Source organism: Hemiscyllium ocellatum, chromosome 2, assembly GCF_020745735.1.
Source record: "Hemiscyllium ocellatum isolate sHemOce1 chromosome 2, sHemOce1.pat.X.cur, whole genome shotgun sequence".
Classification (NCBI taxonomy): domain Eukaryota; kingdom Metazoa; phylum Chordata; class Chondrichthyes; order Orectolobiformes; family Hemiscylliidae; genus Hemiscyllium; species Hemiscyllium ocellatum.
The window spans coordinates 7,439,598-7,458,914 of NC_083402.1; positions in this window are offsets into that span (position 1 = coordinate 7,439,598).

Genomic DNA, 19,317 nt, shown 5'->3' on the forward strand with positions numbered 1-19,317 from the left:
CTGGACGGTTGGTTTGCAAAGCAGTGTGATGCCAACAGTGTGGGCTCAATCCCCACATTGACTCAGGTGACCATGAAGCACCCTCCTTCTCAACTCTCCCCTCACTGAGGTGTGGTGGCCCTCAGGTTAAACCACCACCAGTTGTCTCTCTCTCTCTCTCTGTCTCTCACTGTCTCTATCTGTCTGTCTGTCTCTCTCTCTCTCTCTCTCAAGAGAAAGCAGCCCATGGTCTGGTAGGAATATGGCGACTTGATTTAGAGAATGAAATCTGCCATTCACACTCAGTGTCATGTGTTGCCATATGCACAATATTGAGCCCTCTCTCTCCATCAGCACCACCTCACGCAGGCTCAGGGCTGCTAATAATCCACCAACTCTGCACAGTCCACTTCTAACTCTGTATTGGGAAAGCAAAACACAGACTGGATGATTACTTTGCAGAACAGAAATGTTCTGCCCACAAAAATGATTCTCAGCAGCCAGTTGCCTGCCATTTCCACACACCACTTTTTGGGGACCCAGTGACCTTCTGGACTCAATATTGAGGTGAATAATCTTAGGGCCTCAGCACCTTCTCCTACCTCCTTCCCCAACCCCCACACACCAGGCCTTGTCATCACATGGGCTACTACCAAAACAATCCATTGTCAGTGACGAATGGTCCCCATCAGCAGCTGTTCACTCTCCCAGGCCGACCTTTCCCCTTTCGTTTGTCTGTCCAATTGTTTTTCTCTCTGTCTGGGGTCCCTTCCCACTGAGTGTTTACTCCTGCCTCCTCCCCCCTCCCCATCTTCAGCATCTATACCAACCTTTCCGCAGCTATAATCAGTTATAGAGTCATACAGCACAGGAGCAGACCCTTCAGTTCAACTAGTCCATATTGACCATAATCCCAAACTAAAGTAGACCCACCTACCTGCGCTTTGTACATATCCCTCCAAACATTTCTTTTTCATCCACCATTTCCTCTGGAAGTTCATTCCACATGAACCACTCTCTGTGCAAAATAAAAACTGCCCCTTAGAGGCATAGAGTCATAGAGATGTACAGCTTGGAAACAGACCCGCTGGTCCAACTCGTCCATGCCGACCAGATATCCCAACCCAATCTCGTTCCACCTGCCAGCACCCAGGCCATATCCCTTCAAATCCTTCCTATTCATATACCCATACAAATGCCACTTAAATGTTGCAATTGTACCAGCCTCCACCACTTCCTCTGGCAGCTCATTCCATACACGTACCACCTTCTGCGTGAAAACGTTGCCCCTTAGGTCTGTTTGCTATCTTTCCCCTCTCACCCTAAACCTCTGCCCTCTCGTTCTGGACTTCCCAACCCCAGGGAAAAGATTTTGCCTATTTATCCTATCCATGCCCCTCCCGTAATTTTGTAAACCTCTATCAGGTCACCCCTCAGCCTCCTTCCTTATGTCTTTTTAAAATCTTTCTCCTCTCACCTTAAAGATATGCCCCAGTCTTGAAATCTCCCACCTGAGCAAAAAGACACCTGCCATTCACCTTATCTATATTCCTCATGCTTTCATCGATCTTGATAAGGTCACCTCTCAACCTAGTACACTCCAGTGAGAAATGTCCCAGTCGCTCCAGTCTCTTCCGGTAACTCAAGGCCTACTTTCTCGGCAACTTCCTGGTAAATCTCTTCTGAACCCTCTCCAGCTAAATGATATCCTTGTAATAACAGGGTGACCAGAACTGGACACAACAGAGGCCTCACCAGCATCCTGTCTAACCTGAACATAATATACCAACTCCGATAATCAAAGGTCTGAGCAATGAAGGCAAGTGTGCTGAACCACCGTATATATAGATGATGCAAACTTGGAAGAATTCTGTACCTGAATCCCTAGGTCTCTGTTCTACAGCACGACCCAAGGCCCTACTTTTAATTGTGTAAGTCTTCCCTTTGTTTGTTTTTCCAAAATGCAATACCTCACACTTATCTTCAACTCTATCTGTCACTCTTCAGCCCATTGAGCCATTTGATAAAGATCTTTTTGTATTCTAAGATAACCTTCTTCACTGTTCAATATTCCATCAATTTTGGGATCAACCACAAACTTGCAAAACATGCTTTTTGTAATCTCATCGAAATTGTTCATATAAATCAGTGACAAAAGTGGGCCCAGCCCTGATCCCCGTGGAACCCTGCTGGTCACAGGCCTCCAGAACAAAACCCTCCCTCCACCGTCACTCTCTGTCTTCTGCCTTTCAGCCAATTGTGCATCCACTTGCCAAGCTCACCCGGAATCCCATGGGATCTAACTTCACTAATTAGTCTACCATGCGGAACCTTGTCAAAGGATTAACCAAAGTCTAAGTAAACAATGTTAACCCCTCTGCCCTCATCAATTTTCTTGTTTACTTCTTCAAAAAACTCAATCGAGTTTCTGAGACACAATATCCCTTGCACAAAACCATGCTGACTATCCCAAATCATTCCTTGCCTCTCCAAATGCATATAAATCCAAAATTTTGGAACAACTTACTCACCACTGAAGTCAGACTCACAGGTCTGAAGTTCCCAGGCTTCTCCTGACATCCCTTCTTGAATATTAGCCACTCTCCAGTCATTCAGCACCTGACTGTTATTCATGGACGATACAAATGTTCCTGCAGGGGGCCCAGCAATTTCCTCTTCACTTCTGACAAAGTCCTGGGATTGAGTAGATCACGTCTCAGAGATTTATATTTATATTTTCGAAGATCTCTAACAATTCCTCTTCTGTACTGCACGCTGTTTTCAAAATGTTAATATTTATTTCTCAGAGTTCTCTCACCTCCACTTGTTTCTCCACAGTAAAAACTGACACAAAATATTCATTTGATATCTCTCCCATCTCCTGAGTGGTGGCATGATGGCTCAGTGGTTAGCACTGGCACCGGGGACCTGAGTTCAATTCCAGCCTCAGGCAGCTGGAGTTTGCATGTTCTCCCTGTGTGGTGAGGGTTTCCTCCCACAGTCCAAAGATGTACAGGTTAGGTGAATTGGCCATGCTACGTTGCCCATAGTATTAGGTGTATTAGTCAATGGAAATGGGTCTGGGTGGGTTACTCTTTCGAAGGTCGGTGTGGACTTGTTGGGCCGAAGGGCCTGTTTCCACATTAGATTAGATTAGATTAGTTACAGTGTGGAAACAGGCCCTTAGGCCCAACAAGTCCACACTGACCCGCCGAAGCGCAACTCACCCAGACCCATTCACGTACATTTACCCCTTCACATAACACTACGGTCAATTTTAGCTTAGCCAATTCACCAAATGTGCACATTTTGTGGACTGTGGGAGGAAACTGGAGCACCCAGAGGAGACCCACGCAGACACGGGGAGAATGTGCAAACTCCAAAATGAGGCGTAGAATTGAACCCAGGTCTGTGGCGCTGTGAGGCAGCAGTGCTAACCACTGTGCAACCATGCCCCCACATTGTAGGGAATCTAAAACACAAAGACAACCTCTTTGCTTTTTAAGGAGGCTTACACTCTATCTCTTGTTGCTGTCTTGGTCTTAATGTACTTATAGAATCCCTTTGGATTATCCTTAACCTTATTTGCTGAGCCTATCCCATATTTTTTCTTTGATTTCCAGAACTCTCTCTTATGAATGCCCCGACACTCATTATATGGTGCAAGAGATCCAATTGGATCCAGTTGTTTGTATTTAGTATATGATCCTTTTTTATCCCTGACTGGAACCTCCATCTCTTTATTCACACATTGTTCCCGAAAGCAGTACAGTTGAAACCATCCTTTGTGAATGGTCTTTTCTGCCTCAGAAGAGATCGCAGTGATCCAAGAATCTGAATCCCTGAACATTACACCACCTCTTCAGCCATTGATTTGTCTCCTTTCTCCTTTTGTTCCCTCATTTGAGTTCGAGTCTGGGAGTAAATTAGAGATTAGTACTTTTGAGGGTCTGTTTTTTAAATTTTCGACCTAACCTCTGATATTCACTTTGTAAAGCCTTTATTCTTTCCCTAACCATGTCATTCCCATCAATATGTACAAAAACTTCCAGTATCTCACTCTTCCCTTGAACAGTATGTGTCAAACATTTTGCAGTGTCCTTAATCCTAGCACCAAGAAAACAGTATAATATCCAAGATTCATGCTCACTGCTGCAGAGTCTCCTGTCTGTGCCCTTGACAGGAGAATCACCTACAACAATTATTCTTTTAAAAGGAGACTTATCTATTTTCGCGCTCTGCAGGGTTTCTAATACCTCTTCCTTGTGAACCTCAATCCCACCTAGTCTAGTAGCCTGTATCTCAGTATTCTCCTTGACAACATTGTCGTTTTCGAGAGTGAATACTGTTGAAAAATATTCGTTTAGTGCTTCCCCTGTCGCCTCTGACTCCACACACAACTTCCCACTACTATCCTTGGTTGGCCCTTGATTGGGCAATGACAATCGTGGATGGAGTGAGGGCTGAGGAAGGAGGCTCCGCTGTCTTACCCTGCAGCTTCACCCACCATGACACTAACCTCACACTCACCGGCTCCATCTTATGGTACAAGGAGGAAACACGGGCTTTTATCTTTACCTGTACATATCCTGGTCCAGACCATTCCCAGGGTGAGCTATGTGAGAATGTGAGACAGCGGGACGGTGGGAATCGATTCAGATTCGTGGGGAGTCTCACCAACAAAGATGCCTCAGTAATGATGGAGGGACTGAGCCAGGAGGATGCTGGTCCCTATCGTGTGGAACTCAATATTGATAGTTTTCAAACAAAGTCTCCAACAAAGCTGGAAGTTGAAGGAAAGGAACAATGTTTGGATGGTGTCACTGCCCCGATAGCTCAACGAGAACAGGGTCTACCTGGGCCCGGAGAACTCGGGTTGGCTCCTTCTCTTGGGCTCTTTCAGTTGGTCTCAGGCAGGAGACAGTGAGAAGGAGAGAGAGAGAGAGAGAGAGATGAGGCTGGGATTATGGACCATTCCACCACTGTCTGAAACTTCCCACAGTCTCCCAACAACTCCCTAATTTGTTGTGTTCAAACTGGCTTCAGTGTTCTGAGGTAGGGACCAGAGAAAACATCACCAAGGATGCAAGCTCCAAGATCCACCTGGTTCCATGTTCCCTATGGGCAATATGGAGTCAATGACAGGGATCTCAAGGATGGATCTGGATAAAGGAAGTCGGGGGTCAGAGTGCATCGGTTTTTGAAGATGTCAGGACATGTTGAGAATGTGGTTGGAAAAGCAAATGGGATTTACAGGTTTCAGAAATGGAGGTGTTGAGAACTGAGGCAGGTAGCCCATAAGACACAGGAACAGAGGAAGGCCATTCAGCCCATTGAGTCTGTTCCACATTCAATGAGATCATGACTGAGATGATAAACGTCAATTCCCCATTCTTGCTTTATCTTCACAATCCCTGATTCCGTGAATGATTAAAAATTTGTCTATCTCAGCCTTGGCTATACTTAATGACCCAACATGACCTCCTCTCTGTAGTAAAGTAGTCCAGAGATTCACTACCCTCTTAGAGAAGAAATTCCTCTCATCTGAAATGTGTAACCCCTCATTCTGAGCTGATGCCCTCTGTTCCTGACAAGGGGGACAACCACGCTGCATCCACCTTATCAAGCACCCGAAGCATCTTTAATGTCTCACTTTGGTCACTTGTCATTCTTCTGTAATCCATCAAGCACAGGCTCAATCTTGTCAAACGCTGCCCATAAGACAGCCCCTCCCGACCTGGCATCAACTAATTGAATCTTCTCTGGACTGCCTCCAATGCCAGTTTCACTTTCCTTTGATAAGGGAACAAACCTATCCACAATATTCCAGCTGTGAGCTAACTAGTGTCTGGTAAAACCTCCCCACTTTAAAATTCGATTCCATTTGAAATAAAGGTCAGCATTCCATTGACCTTCCCTACTCTCTGCTGAATGTTTTTGTGAATCTTCCATATTCTTCTGTTCTGGAACTTTCTGCAGGCTTTCTCTGTTTCACTAATATTCAGCCTCTCTATTCTTTGTGCCAAATGTATAACCTTACATTTTCCACATTATATTCCAATTGCCAAGTCTTTCCCACTTATTTAACCTGTCGACATCTCTCTGCAGCTTCTGTATTTCATCCTCATCACTTGCCTTCTCACCTACATTTTTGTCATCAGCAAACTTGGCTACAGTGCATTCACTGACCTCATCCAAATCATTAATGTATATTCTCATAAATGTGGCCCCATCTCAGATCCTGTGATACACCACTAATTACAGTTTGCAGGCTGAATATCACTCCCGTGTTATCCCAACTCTCTGTTTTCTATCAGTTGGTCAATTCTCTATCCATGTTCGTACACTACCACCAGCACCATAGAATTTAATCGCATTAAGGAGCTTAATGTGTTGCACCTTCTGAAATATCCGCCCCGATTCCCGCCCCCACGCCTAACCCCACCTCCACTCCCAGCTCCAGCCCCACACCAGGTCCTAGCTCCCAGCCCTGCCGTGTTTTCACCATCCCTCCAGACCGCCCCCTCTCTGAGGATGAACGAATGGTCCTCGGCAGAGGCCTCACCTTCATTCCCCTACGCTCTCGGATTAACGAGTTCAACACGCGGCGAGACATCGGACAATTCTTCCGCCGCCTTCACCTCCACGCCTACTTCTTCAAACAGGATTCTCGCCCACCCTCTGACGTCCCCTTGTCCCGCCTCCAACACACCTCATCCACCTGGACACCCTGTGCTGGCCTCTTACCCGCCCTCGATTTCTTCATTGCCAACTGCCGCCGCAACATTAACCGCCTCAACCTCTCCACCCCTCTCACCCACTCCAACCTCTCACCCTCGGAATGTGCAGCCTTCCACTCCCTCCGCTCCAACTCAACCTCACTATCAAACCAGCAGACAAGGGAGGCGCGGGAGTAGTTTGGCGCACCGACCTTTACACCGCTGAGGCTAAATGCCAGCTCGCGGATACCTCCTCCTACTGCCCCCTTGACCATGACCCCACCTCCCACCACCAAACCATCATCTCCCAGACCATCCATAGCCTCATCACCTCAGGGGATCTCCCATCCACCACCTCCAACCTCATAGTCCCACAACCCCGCACCGCCCGTTTCTTCCTCCTGCCCAAAATCCACAAACCTGACTGCCCCTGGCCGACCCATTGTCTCAGCCTGATCCTGCCCCACCGAACTCATCTCCGCATGCCTCGACACAGTTCTGTCCCCCTTAGTCCAAGAACTCCCCACCTACGTTTGGGACACCATCCACGCCCTCCACCTCTTCCATGATTTTTGCTTCCCCAGTCCCCAAAGCCTTATCTTCACTATGGACGTCCAGTCCCTGTACACCTCCATCCCCCATCACGAAGGCCTCAAGGCCCTCTGCTTCTTCCTTTCCTGCCGTACCAACCAGTACCCTTCCACTGACACCCTCCTTCAACCGACTGAACTGGTCCTAACTCTGAACAACTTCTCTTTCCAATCCTCCCACTTCCTCCAAACCAAAGTTGTAGCCATGGGCTCCCGCATGGGCCCCAGCTATGGTTTCCTCTTCGTGGGATATGTGGAACAGTCCGTCTTCCGCAGCTACACTGGCACCATCCCCCACCTTTTCCTCCGCTACAACGATGACTGTATCGTTGCTGCCTCGTGCTCCCATGAGGAAGGTTGAACAGTTCATCCACTTTACCAACGCCTTCCACCCCGACCTCAAATTTATCTGGACCATCTCAGACTCCTCCCTCCCCTTCCTAGACCTCTCCATTTCTATCTTGGAAGACTGAATCAACACGGACATTAACTATAAACCGACCGATTCCACATCTACCTAGACTACACCTCGTCCCACCCTGCCCCCTGTAAAAACGCCATCCCATATTTCCACTTCCTTCGTCTCCGCTGCATCTGCTCCCAGGAGGACCAGTTCCAATACCGAACAACCCAGATCGCCTCCTTCTTCAAAGAACGCAATTTCTCCCCCAATCATGGCCGACAATGCTCTCGGCTGCATCTCCTCCGCTTCCCGCTCCTTCGTCCTTGAGCCCTGCCCCTCCAATCGTGACCAGGACAGAACCCTACTGGTCCTCACCTCCCACCCCACCAACCTCCATAAACATCATATCATCCGTCGTCATTTCCGCCACCTCCAAACGGACCCCACCACCAGGAATATATTTCTCTGCCCTCCCCTATCAGCATTCCGAAAAGACCACTCCCTCAGTGACTCCCTTGTCAGGTCCACATCTCCCACCACCCCAACCTCCACTCTCGGTACCTTCCCCTGCAAACGCAAGAAATGCAAAATTTGCGCCCACACCTCCCCCCTTACTTCCCTCTAAGGCCCCAAGATTTCCTTCCATATCTGCCACAGATTCACCTGCACCTCCACACACACCATTTACTGCATCCGCTGCACCCGATGTGGCCACCTCTTTCTTGGGGAGACAGGCCGCCTAATTGTGGAACATTTCAGAGAACACCTCTGGGACTGCCAGATCAACCAACCCAACCACCCTGTGGATCAACACTTCAATTCCCACTCCCACTCCACCAAGGACACGCAGGTCCTTGGACTTCTCCATCGCCAGACCACAGCAACACGACGGCTGGAGGAAGAGCGCCTCATCTTCCGCCTTGGAACCCTCCAACCACATGGGATAAACTCAGATTTCTCCAGTTTCCTCATTACCCCTCCCCCACCTTAAATCAGTCCCAACCCTCGAACTCAGCACCACCTTCCTAACCTGCAATCTTATTCCTGACCTCTCCACCCTCACTCCCACTCCAACCTATCAACCTCACCTTAACCTCCTTCCACCTATTGCACTTCCAACGCCTCTCCCCCAAGTCCCTCCTCCCTACCTTTTATCTTAGCCTGTTTGGCATACTCTCCTCATTTCTGGAGAAGGGCTCATGACCGAAACGTCGATTCTCCTGCTCCTTGGATGCTGCCTGACCTGCTGTGCTTTTCCAGCAACACATTGACACCTCTGCTGTCAATCTTGCCCCACCCTAAAGGAGCCTTTCACATCCATCAAAGATTTACCTGCGCATCCAGCAATATCATTAATTGAATCCGTTGCTCCCGATGCAGTGTCCTCTACATTGGGGAGACTGGACGCTCCTAGTACAGCACTTCAGGGAACATCTCCGGGACACCCATACCAATCAACCCCACTGCCCTGCGGCCCAAAATTTCAACTCCCCCTCCCACTCCGCTAAGGACATGCAGGTCCTGGGCCTCCTCCACTGCCGCACCCTCACAGGAAAAACACCTCATCTTCCGCCTCAGAACACTTCAACCCCATGACATCAATGTGGAGTTCACCAGTTTCCTCATTTCCCCTTCCCCCACCTCACCCCAGATCCAACCTTCCAGCTCAGCACCGCCCTCATGAATTGTCCTATCTGCTAATCTTCCTTTCCACCTATCCACTCCACCCTCCTCTCTGACCAATCACCTTCTTCTCCACCCCCCCATTCACCCATTGTACTCTTTGCTACCTTCCCCCACCCTCCTCTCTGACCTATCACCTCCATCCCCACCCCCATTCCTTTATTGAACGAGATGCTACCTTCTCCCCACCCCCACCTCCCTCTCATTTGTCTCTCCACTCTGCAGGCACCCTGCCTCGATTCCTGATGAAGGACTTTTGCACGAAACATTGATTTTCCTGCTCCTTGGATGCTGCCTGACCTGCTGTGCTTTTCCAGCACCACTCTAATCTCGACTCTGGTTTCCAGCATCTGTTTTTATCTGTTTATACCCACCCTCAACTACATCCCTGCAATAACAACTAAATCACATACCAATGTGTTAATCTACACCCTCAGCTCATCTGCCTTTCTCACAAGTAAATGCCATCCAGCCATGCCACACTCCCTTATGCCCTCCCTTGATGATATTCACACTGCCTTCTGGATTTCCTTGGATCATCTGTTGGATCAGTTAGCTTGGTTGGCTGGACAGTTGGTTTGCGATGTGGAGTAATGCCAACAATGCGGGTTTAATTCCCATCCTGCCTGTGGGGACCATGAAGGGTCTCAGGTTCTCAACCGTGTCCCTGTCTGAGGCAGAGTGGCCCTCAGGTTAAATCACCATCAGTCACCTCTCTCTAATGAGACAGCAGTTCTCTGGGATTATGACTGATTTATTTTTTTACTTCAGTTCTCCTTCTTCATGTCTCTGTGTATCACCTTCACCCTCTGCAATACTTTCACTGTGTACCCCATCCCTCTGCTACGCCTGATGAATGAGCCAGGTTGCTGAAGGCTGGCTCGGTACTAGAGTAGAAGGTGATGGGAAATAGAAAAGGTTCTGCAGGGAGGGCCCTGAGTCCTGCTCTTCACATCACTCTGGGTCTCCTGGAAACTCTCAGGCACCAAAAACTCTCATCAACCAACAGCAACAAACACCCACAGTCGAACCACAAACCCCCTGAAACCTCCTGTTGTGCTCCAGCCTGTAGCTCATTCCACACTGTCCCAGGTTAGTTTATAAACCACGACTGAAAAATGTTATATCTTTTCTCATCATACAACAGATTCAGTGTTTTACCTCACTGTTTGGTGTCTGTGCTGTGTTCATATCCTCTCTCTCTCTCCCCCCCTCACAGCTTTGTCTGCTAATGGTTGGTCAATGACAATCGCGGATGGAGTGTGGGCTGAGGAAGGAGGCTCCGCTGTCTTACCCTGCAGCTTCACCCACCCTGACACTCACCTCACACTCACCGGCTCCATCTTATGGTACAAGGAGGAAACACGGGCTTTAATCTTTAACTGCACATATCCTGGTCCAGACGATTCCCAGGGTGAGCTGTGTGAGAATGTGAGACAGCGGGACGGTGGGAATCGATTCAGATTCGTGGGGAGTCTCACCAACAAAGATGCCTCAATAATGATGGAGGGACTGAGCCGGGAGGATGCTGGTTCCTATTGGTGTCGTGTGGAGCTCAATATCGGCAACTTTCAATCATGGTATGGAACAAGCCTGGAAGTGAAAGGTGAGGAACAATGTTCTGATGGTGTCAGTGCCCTGGCAGCTCAATGGGGACAGGCTCCACCAGGTCCGGGAGTTCTCGGGTTGGTTCCTACTCCTGGGCTCTTCCAATTGGTCTCAGGCAGGAGGCAGTGAGAAGGACAGAGAGAGAGGGAGAGACCTGGCTGGGATTTACAGACCAATCCATTTCCGACTCTGAAACCTCCCACAGTCACTCATTTGCTGTGGTCAGACCGGCGTCAGTTTTTTTTGGACAGGGAACAGACACAACATCATCAAGGATTCAAGCTCCAAGACCCCCTTCCCAATGACAGTCCTGCTCTATCGGCATTGGGTGAGAAAAAGAGATCCATAAATTCTGAGCCCTCATTGGATGAGCACGTCTCAGAGTGAGGGAACCCTCAGCTCGCATTGGCTGAAAACCTCACTGTTTCTATCTTCCCTTTCTATTGGCTGAACAGAAAATAGATGGATGGGGGGAGAAGGAATCTGCAGAGGCTAATGTCCTGGGGAATACTTTCCAATCCATGGCAGATTGTGAAATTTGAATTTGAAAGGAATCTAGACTGAAAAGCCAGTTTAATAAAGACCATGTAGCCACCTCCGACAAAAAAAAACCTGGTTCACTCATTTCCTTTAGGGAGGGAAATCTGTATCCTTAATGGTCTGACCTACATGCGGCCCCATACCCACTGTAATGAGGTTGACTCTTAACTGCCCCCTGAATGACTCACTCTGTTGTGGACAAGGAGTGAACCCAGGTGTGTAAATGGAATTGTGACTCCAAGAGTAGGCCACAGGCTGGAGATCCTGTAAATTAACACACCTCCTGACTCCAAAGCATATTGACCAGTTAGAAGTGTGATGGAATACTCCCCACTTGTCTGGAAGAGTGCAGGAAAATATATTGCTGCCCTGTCACTGTCACTGGGTCAAAATCCTGGAACTCCCACCCCAACAGTATTGTAACAATAAAAATAACAACAAAATACACTGCAGCAAGACAGCAACACTTCCTCCACCAGCACCTTCCAAAGTAGTGACCTCTATGACCTCAGTGTAAAAAATGGCGTCAGATACAGACCATCCTGACTGGGAAATATAGTTATCTTTTCATTGTTCAAGGGGACATGGGTGTCACATGCTCGGTCAGCCTATATTGGCTATCCCTAATTGCCCTGGAGAAGGGAATGGTAAGCTGCCTTCTTGATCTGCTGCATCCCCTCAGCTGCAGGGAATTCACGATAAGGTTGGTTAAGGATTCCAAGGGCTTTGTCCCAGTCACACTGAAGTAATGATGAAATATTCCCAAATCAAGATGGTGAGTGTATTGGAGGGAAGCTTGTAAGTGGTGATGTTCTCATGTATATAGTGGAGGGAAAGTCATTGATGATACAGCAGGAGATGGTTAGGCTGAGGACTCTACACTGAGGAACTCCTGCAGGGATGTTCTGGAGCTGAGATGACTGACCAACAACCACAATCATAGTCCCACAACCCCACACCGCCCGTTTCTACCTCCTGTCCAAAATCCACAAACCTGACTGCTCCAGCCGACCCATTTTCTCAGCCTGCTCCTGCCCCACAGAAAAAACTTCCCACCACCAAACTATCATTTCCCCAACCATCCACAACCTCATCACCTCAGAGGATCACCCATCCACCGCCTCCAACCGCATAATCCCACAACCCCACACCGCCCGTTTCTTCCTCCTGCCCAAAATCCACAAACCTGATTGCCCCGGCCGACCCATTGTCTGAGCCTGCTCCTGCTTACACAGAACTCATCTCTCCTTACCTCGACATGATCCTGTCCCCCTTAGTCCAAGATCTCCCCACCTATGTTTGGAACACCACCCACGCCCTCCACCTCCTCCATGATTTTTACTTCCCTGGTCCCCAACGCCTTATCTTCACAATGGACATCCAGTCCCTGTACACCTCCATCCCCCCATCACGAAGGACTCAAAGCCCTCTGCTTCTTCGTTTCCCTCCATACCAACCAGTACCCTTCCACTGACACCCTCCTTTGACTGACTGAACTGGTCCTCACCCTGAACAACGTCTCGTTCCAATCCTCCCACTTCCTCCAAACCAAAGGAGTAGCCATGGGCACCCGCATGGGCCCCAGCTATGCCTGCCTCTTCGTAGGATATGTGGAACAGTCCATCTTCCGCAGCTACACTGGCATCACCCCCACCTTTTCCTCCGCTACATCGATGACTGTATCGGTGCTGCCTCGTGCTCCCATGAGGAGGTTGAACAGTTCATTAACTTTACTAACACCTTCCAGCCCGACCTCAAATTTATCTGGACCATCTCAGACTCCTCCCTCCCCTTCCTAGACCTTTCCATTTCTATCTCGGGCGACCGAATGAACACGTACATTTACTATAAACTGACCGATTCCCACAGCTACCTAGCCTACACCTCCTCCCACTCTGCCCCCTGTAAAAACGCCATCCCATACTCCCAATTTCTTTGTCTCCGCCGCATCTGCTCCCAGGAGGACCAATTCCAATACCGTACAAGCTAGATGGTCTCCTTCTTCAAAGTCCGCAATTTCCCCCAGACATAATCGACGATGCCCTCCTCTGCATCTCCTCCACTTCCCGCTCCTCTGCCCTTGAGCCCTGCCCCTCCAATCGCCACCAGGACAGAACCCCACTGGTCCTCACCTACCACCCCACCAACCTCCATACACATCGTATCATCCGTCGTCATTTCCGCCACTTCCAAACTTACCCCACCACTAGGGATATATTTCCCTCCCCTCCCCTATCAGCATTCCAAAAAGACCACTCCCTCATCAGATCCACACCCCCCACCAACCCAACCTCCACTCCCGGCACCTTCCCCTGCAACTGCAAGAAATGCAAAACTTGCGCCCACACCTCCCCCCTTACTTTTCTCCAAGGCCCCAAGGGATCCTTCCATATCTGCCACAAATTCACCTGCACCTCCACACACATCATTTACTGCATCTGCTGCACCCGATGTGGCCTCCTCTATATTGGGGAGACAGGCCACCTACTTGCAGAACGTTTCAGAGAACACCTCTGGGGCACCCGGACCAACCAACCCAACCACCCCGTGGCTCAAAACTTCAACTCTTCTTCCCACTCCACCAAGGACATGCAGGTCCTAGGACTCCTACATCGCCAAACCATAGCAACACGACGGCTGGAGGAAGAGCACCTCATCTTCCGCCTAGGAACCCTCCAACCACAAGGGATGAACGCAGATTTCTCCAATTTCCTCATTTCCCATCCCTCCACCTTGTCTCAGTCAAATCCCTCGAACTCAGCACCGCCTTCATAACCTGCAAACTTCTTCCTGACCTCTCGGCCCTCACCCCAACTCCGGCCTATCACCCTCACCTTGACTTCCTTCCACCTATCGCACTTCCAACGCCCCTCCCCAAGTCCCTCCTCCCTACCTTTTATCTTAGCCTGCTGGACACACTTTCCTCATTCCTGAAGAAGGGCTCATGCCCGAAACATCGATTCTCCTGCTCCTTGGATGCTGCCTGACCTGCTACGCTTTTCCAGCAACACATTTTCAGCTCTGATCTCCAGCATCTGCAGTCCCCACTTTCTCCTCCAACAACCACAACAATCTGGGTTTGATTCCAGTCTGAGGTAACAGTCTGTGTGGAGTTTACACATTCTCCCTGTGTCTGTGTGGGTTTCCTCTGGGTACTCTGGTTTTCTCTCACAATCCAAAGATGTACAGGTCAGGTGAGTTAGCCATGCTAAATTGCTCATAGTGTTCATGGATATACAGGTTAGGTGTATCAGTTCAGGGTAAATGTAGAGTAATAGGTTCGGGTTGGGAATGGGCCTGGGTGGATCACTCTCTTCAGACGGTTGGTGTGGACTTGTAGGGCCAAATGGCCTGCTTCCACAATGAAAGGATTCTATGAACCATCTTCCTCTGTGCCAGGTCTGACTGAAACCCATGGAGGTTTCTCCCCTCGGCTTCCCACTGGCTCAGGTTCCTTGATGCTACACTCGCTCAAATACAGCCTTGATGTTAAAGGCAGTCACTGATACCTTCAATCAGTTTAATTGGTCTGGTCAGACCCACCTTGCTTTTTGTGGACAGGGTATACCTGGGTATTGTTGGGTAGATGCCAGTGTCATAATTAGAAGAAGAACAAATAACAATACAGCACAGGAACATGCCCTTCCATCCCCCAAACCAGCGCTGACACATTTTGCCTTTCCATACTCAAACTGTCTTCACTTACAGGATCAGCATCCTTTCCTATTCATGTATTCATCCAGGTGCTTCTGGAATGCTGCTATAGTGTCTGCTTCCACCACCTCCACTGGCAGTGCGTTGCAGCCACTCACCCACCTTTTGTGTGAGAAACCTGCCTTGTACATCTCTTAATACCACCACCACCACCCTCCCCCCCACCCTCTCCAAACCCCAGCCCCATATCTTAAACCCATGTCCTCTAGTAATTGACCCCTCTACTAGGGGGAAAAAGCCTCATATATTCCACTTTATCCCTGCCATTCACAATCTTATAAACTTCGATGAGGTCACCCCTCAACCTCCTGAGTTCCAGTGAAAAAAAAACCAGTCTATCCACCCGTTCTTCACAGCTAAAATCCCCCATTCAAGACAATATCCTGGTAAACCATTTCTGTACTCTCTCCAAAGCATCCATATCCTTCTGGTAGTGTGGTGACTAAAACTGCACCTAATATTCCAAGTGTGGCCGAATTAAAGTTCTTTAAAGCTGCAGCATAACTTTGTCTGTCGTTATACTCAATGCTCCTTCCAATGAAGGCAATGATGCTGTGGGCCTTTTTCACTCCCTTATCTGTCTGCTTTGTCACCTCCAGAGAGCTGTAGACCTGCACACCCAGATCCCTCTGCATATTAATCCTCCTCAGGGTTCTGCCATTCAGTGTTTAATTTCCACCTGCACTTGACATTCCAAAATACATCAGTCACATTTGTCTGGATTAAACTCCATCTGCTATCGAACTGATCTGTATCCTGCTGAATCTTCTGATAATCCTTCTCATTATCCTTAATTCCACCAATCTTTACATCGCCTGCAAAATTACAAATTAGATCAGACACATTTTCCTCCAAATCATTGGATAGGCCATGAACAGCAGACGTCCCAGCACTGATCCCTGTGGAACATCACTTGTTACAACCCTCCATTCCATTGTTACCCTCTGTCTCCTATGACTAAGTCAGTTCGGTGTCCACATTGCCAGCTCACCCCGATACCATGTGACTTCACATTTTTACCAGTCTGCAGTGAGGGATCTTGTCAAAGGCTTGACTGAAGTCTGTCTATAGCAGGACTGCAGAGCCATCTGATCCATTGGTTATGGGGTGGCTCTGTTGTGTGCTGTTTCTGTTGTTTGATGAGCAAGTAGTCCTGGGGATGTTGTAGATTCAGTGTGTTGGCCTCACACATTTGAATTTGCCTGGTGTTGTACACAGTCAAGGTTAGAGTGGTGCTGGAAAAGCACAGCAGGTCAGGCAACATCTGAGGAGCAGGAAAATCAATGTTTCGGGCAGAAGCCCTTCATCAGGAATGTAGCTGATGAAGGGCTCCGGCCCGAAAAGGTGATTTTCCTGCTCTTGGATACTGCCTGACCTACTGTGCTTTTCCAGCACCACTCTAATCCTGACTCTGATCTCCAGGATCTGCAGCCCTCACTTTTACCTGGTATTGCATGCAGCAAAATCATGTGTCTCTTCATTGATCTCCCAGCCTGACGGGAATGTTGGTGTGGGGGGTGTTAATGTGGATTGTGAGGTTACAGATTGAAGTTCAATGGGCTTACAATGTAGTCTTTAACTTGGGAACTTCATACTGGGGAGTCCCTGGGCAACTCCCACCTGATGGTATACCACTGTGCCTCCACCTCTGCTGGGTTAGTCCTGGTGGTGGGTCAGGCTGTGTCCAGGGACAGTCATCGTGGTGTCTGTAATATTGTAAGTTATGGTTCTGTGAGTTTGACCATGTGAGGCTGTTAGTCGACCCGTCTGTGCACTAGCTCCTAGATGTTACTGAGGAGGCCTTTGCAGGGTTGACAGGGCTGGGACTGTTCTCACTGTTATTGGGGCCTTGGTCAATGCAGTGTAGTCTGAGTCTACTTGTAGTCTATTGGCATTCCTTCACTGTTGCTGGGTCAAAGTCCTGAAACTCAATCCCTTAAATTACTCTGGATAACCCCGACACCTCAGGGCTGCAGCAGTTGAAGAAAGCAGCTTCTCCTGGGCAATCAGGATGGGACAATAAATGCACATAATCTGGGCCAGTGACACCCACCAAATAAAACAAAAGTAGAAATTAATGAAACAGCGAACATCCTGAGGAAAATACAAACAAAAAACTGCAGATGCTGCAAATCAGAAACAAAAATGGAAACTGTTGGAAAAGCAAGTCTGGCAGCACCTGTGGAGAGAAATCAGACTTAATGTTTCAGGCTGAGTGACCCTTCCTCAAGATCCTGAGGAGCTTGACAATGCAGATTCTGAGAGGATATTTGCTCTTGTGAACAGAAGTCAAACAGGGGAACAATTACAAAATAACAGATTACTGATTTAAATAAGAATGAGAGAACATTTAATCTCATAGCTCCTCTTTTAAGTTCATGCAGCAAAGAGGCACATGGCTGGTTATCCCCCTCCTCCTGCACCCAAATATTTTACTCAGTGTAGGAAAATGTAATCTGGACTCTGAGTTTAAATTAGCCTGTGCTCACTTCAAAGGTCACAGGTTGGAGCTGGGGAATGGTTACATTAGGAATGACACCAGGGGGCTCTCCTTCACACAGAGTGTGGTCAATACTTTGAATGTGTTTGAGCAACAGAGTGAGGGGGAGGCTGTAAAATCCTTGACCTTGTTTAAAGAATATTAGTATTGAGCATCGGGCGGAGGGTTCTGCATGAATGAATTCAGGAGGGTTCAATGGATCTGATCTGTAAGTACCTTCAGCGGTCACACGGCACCAGGTTATAGGCCAACAGGTTTATTTGAAATAACAAGGTTCAGAGCACTACTCCTTAATCAGGTGAAGTCCTGGTGCAGTGTGACTTCTGACTTTGTCCACCGCAATGCAACACTGGCACCCCCACATCATGGAAGTATCTTGTAATCAAGGTTTTCAAATTGAGTGACGAGGAGACATTTTGATCAGGGTGACTCTTGTTGGGGAATGTCTAGGACAGACCTGTTAGAGATGTGAGTGGAGTCTTTAATTGTTCATTTTATTGTGAAGTTGAAAGGAATGTAACATATTGAAATAAGAACTTCTGCACACTGACCTCATCCATTCTGATGTTTGTCCTTTCCTCAGCTGCTCAAGGAAATGTCTCAGTGGTGAGTGGGACAGAGGGAGATTCAGTTACTTTACCCTGTATCTTCAGTCACTGGTACTACCCTCCCCTGTCCACTGTTACCTGGATGAGGAAGGAGCCCTGCCAACACATCGTTACATTTACAGCCCAATCACAGGGAACTTGGACAACTGGACACGGTGGAAATCGGTACGAGCTCATTGGGAACCCAGAGGAGGGAAACGCCTCGACCAGGATAAACCAGCTGAGTGTGAGGGACAATCACACTTACCTGTGTCTGGTGGAATACAGTTTCGAACCTGATTCTCAGTATCTGATCCAGAAAGAGACTCGGCTGCAGGTACATGGTAAGAAACCGTTCCCACATTCTTCAGCCTGTAGAAGGTGCACAGTGAGAGTGGAACAGATTCTGTGAATGTTTTGCGATTTGATTTTCTGGTGAAAGGACATGGAACTAAAACATTAACCCTGTTTCTTTCCACAGGTATTCTCTGCCCTGCTGAGTATTTGCAGCATTTTGATGTTTATTAAAAATTTCTACCATCTGTAGAGTTTTAGCTTTGGGTTTCAAATTTAATTTTAGTCCATATTTAATGTACTATGCTGTCCTGACATTTTTAGGTGCATTCTGATGTCAGTATTGAAAGACATTGACAGACTCAGAACATTCAGTTATATCTCCAAAAGCCCCAAAGTTATACTGACATTGAGATCATCTCCTTGAACAGGAAGGTGCAACTGTCTGATGTGTCCCTCTTGGTTACAACCTTCATCAGGAATAGTTCCATCAGTGCAACTACATTCCCACAGTGTCCATCTGACTGTGTGAGGCATCACAGCCATGTGGGACTTATCCGCGCCCTGCATTCACCCATGGGTTATAAAGGAAGGTGGTGGTATACTGTTACTGTTGCTGTAGTAAAAAATGAGGTCTGCAGATGCTGGAGATCACAGCTGCAAATGTGTTGCTGGTCAAAGCACAGCAGGCCAGGCAGCA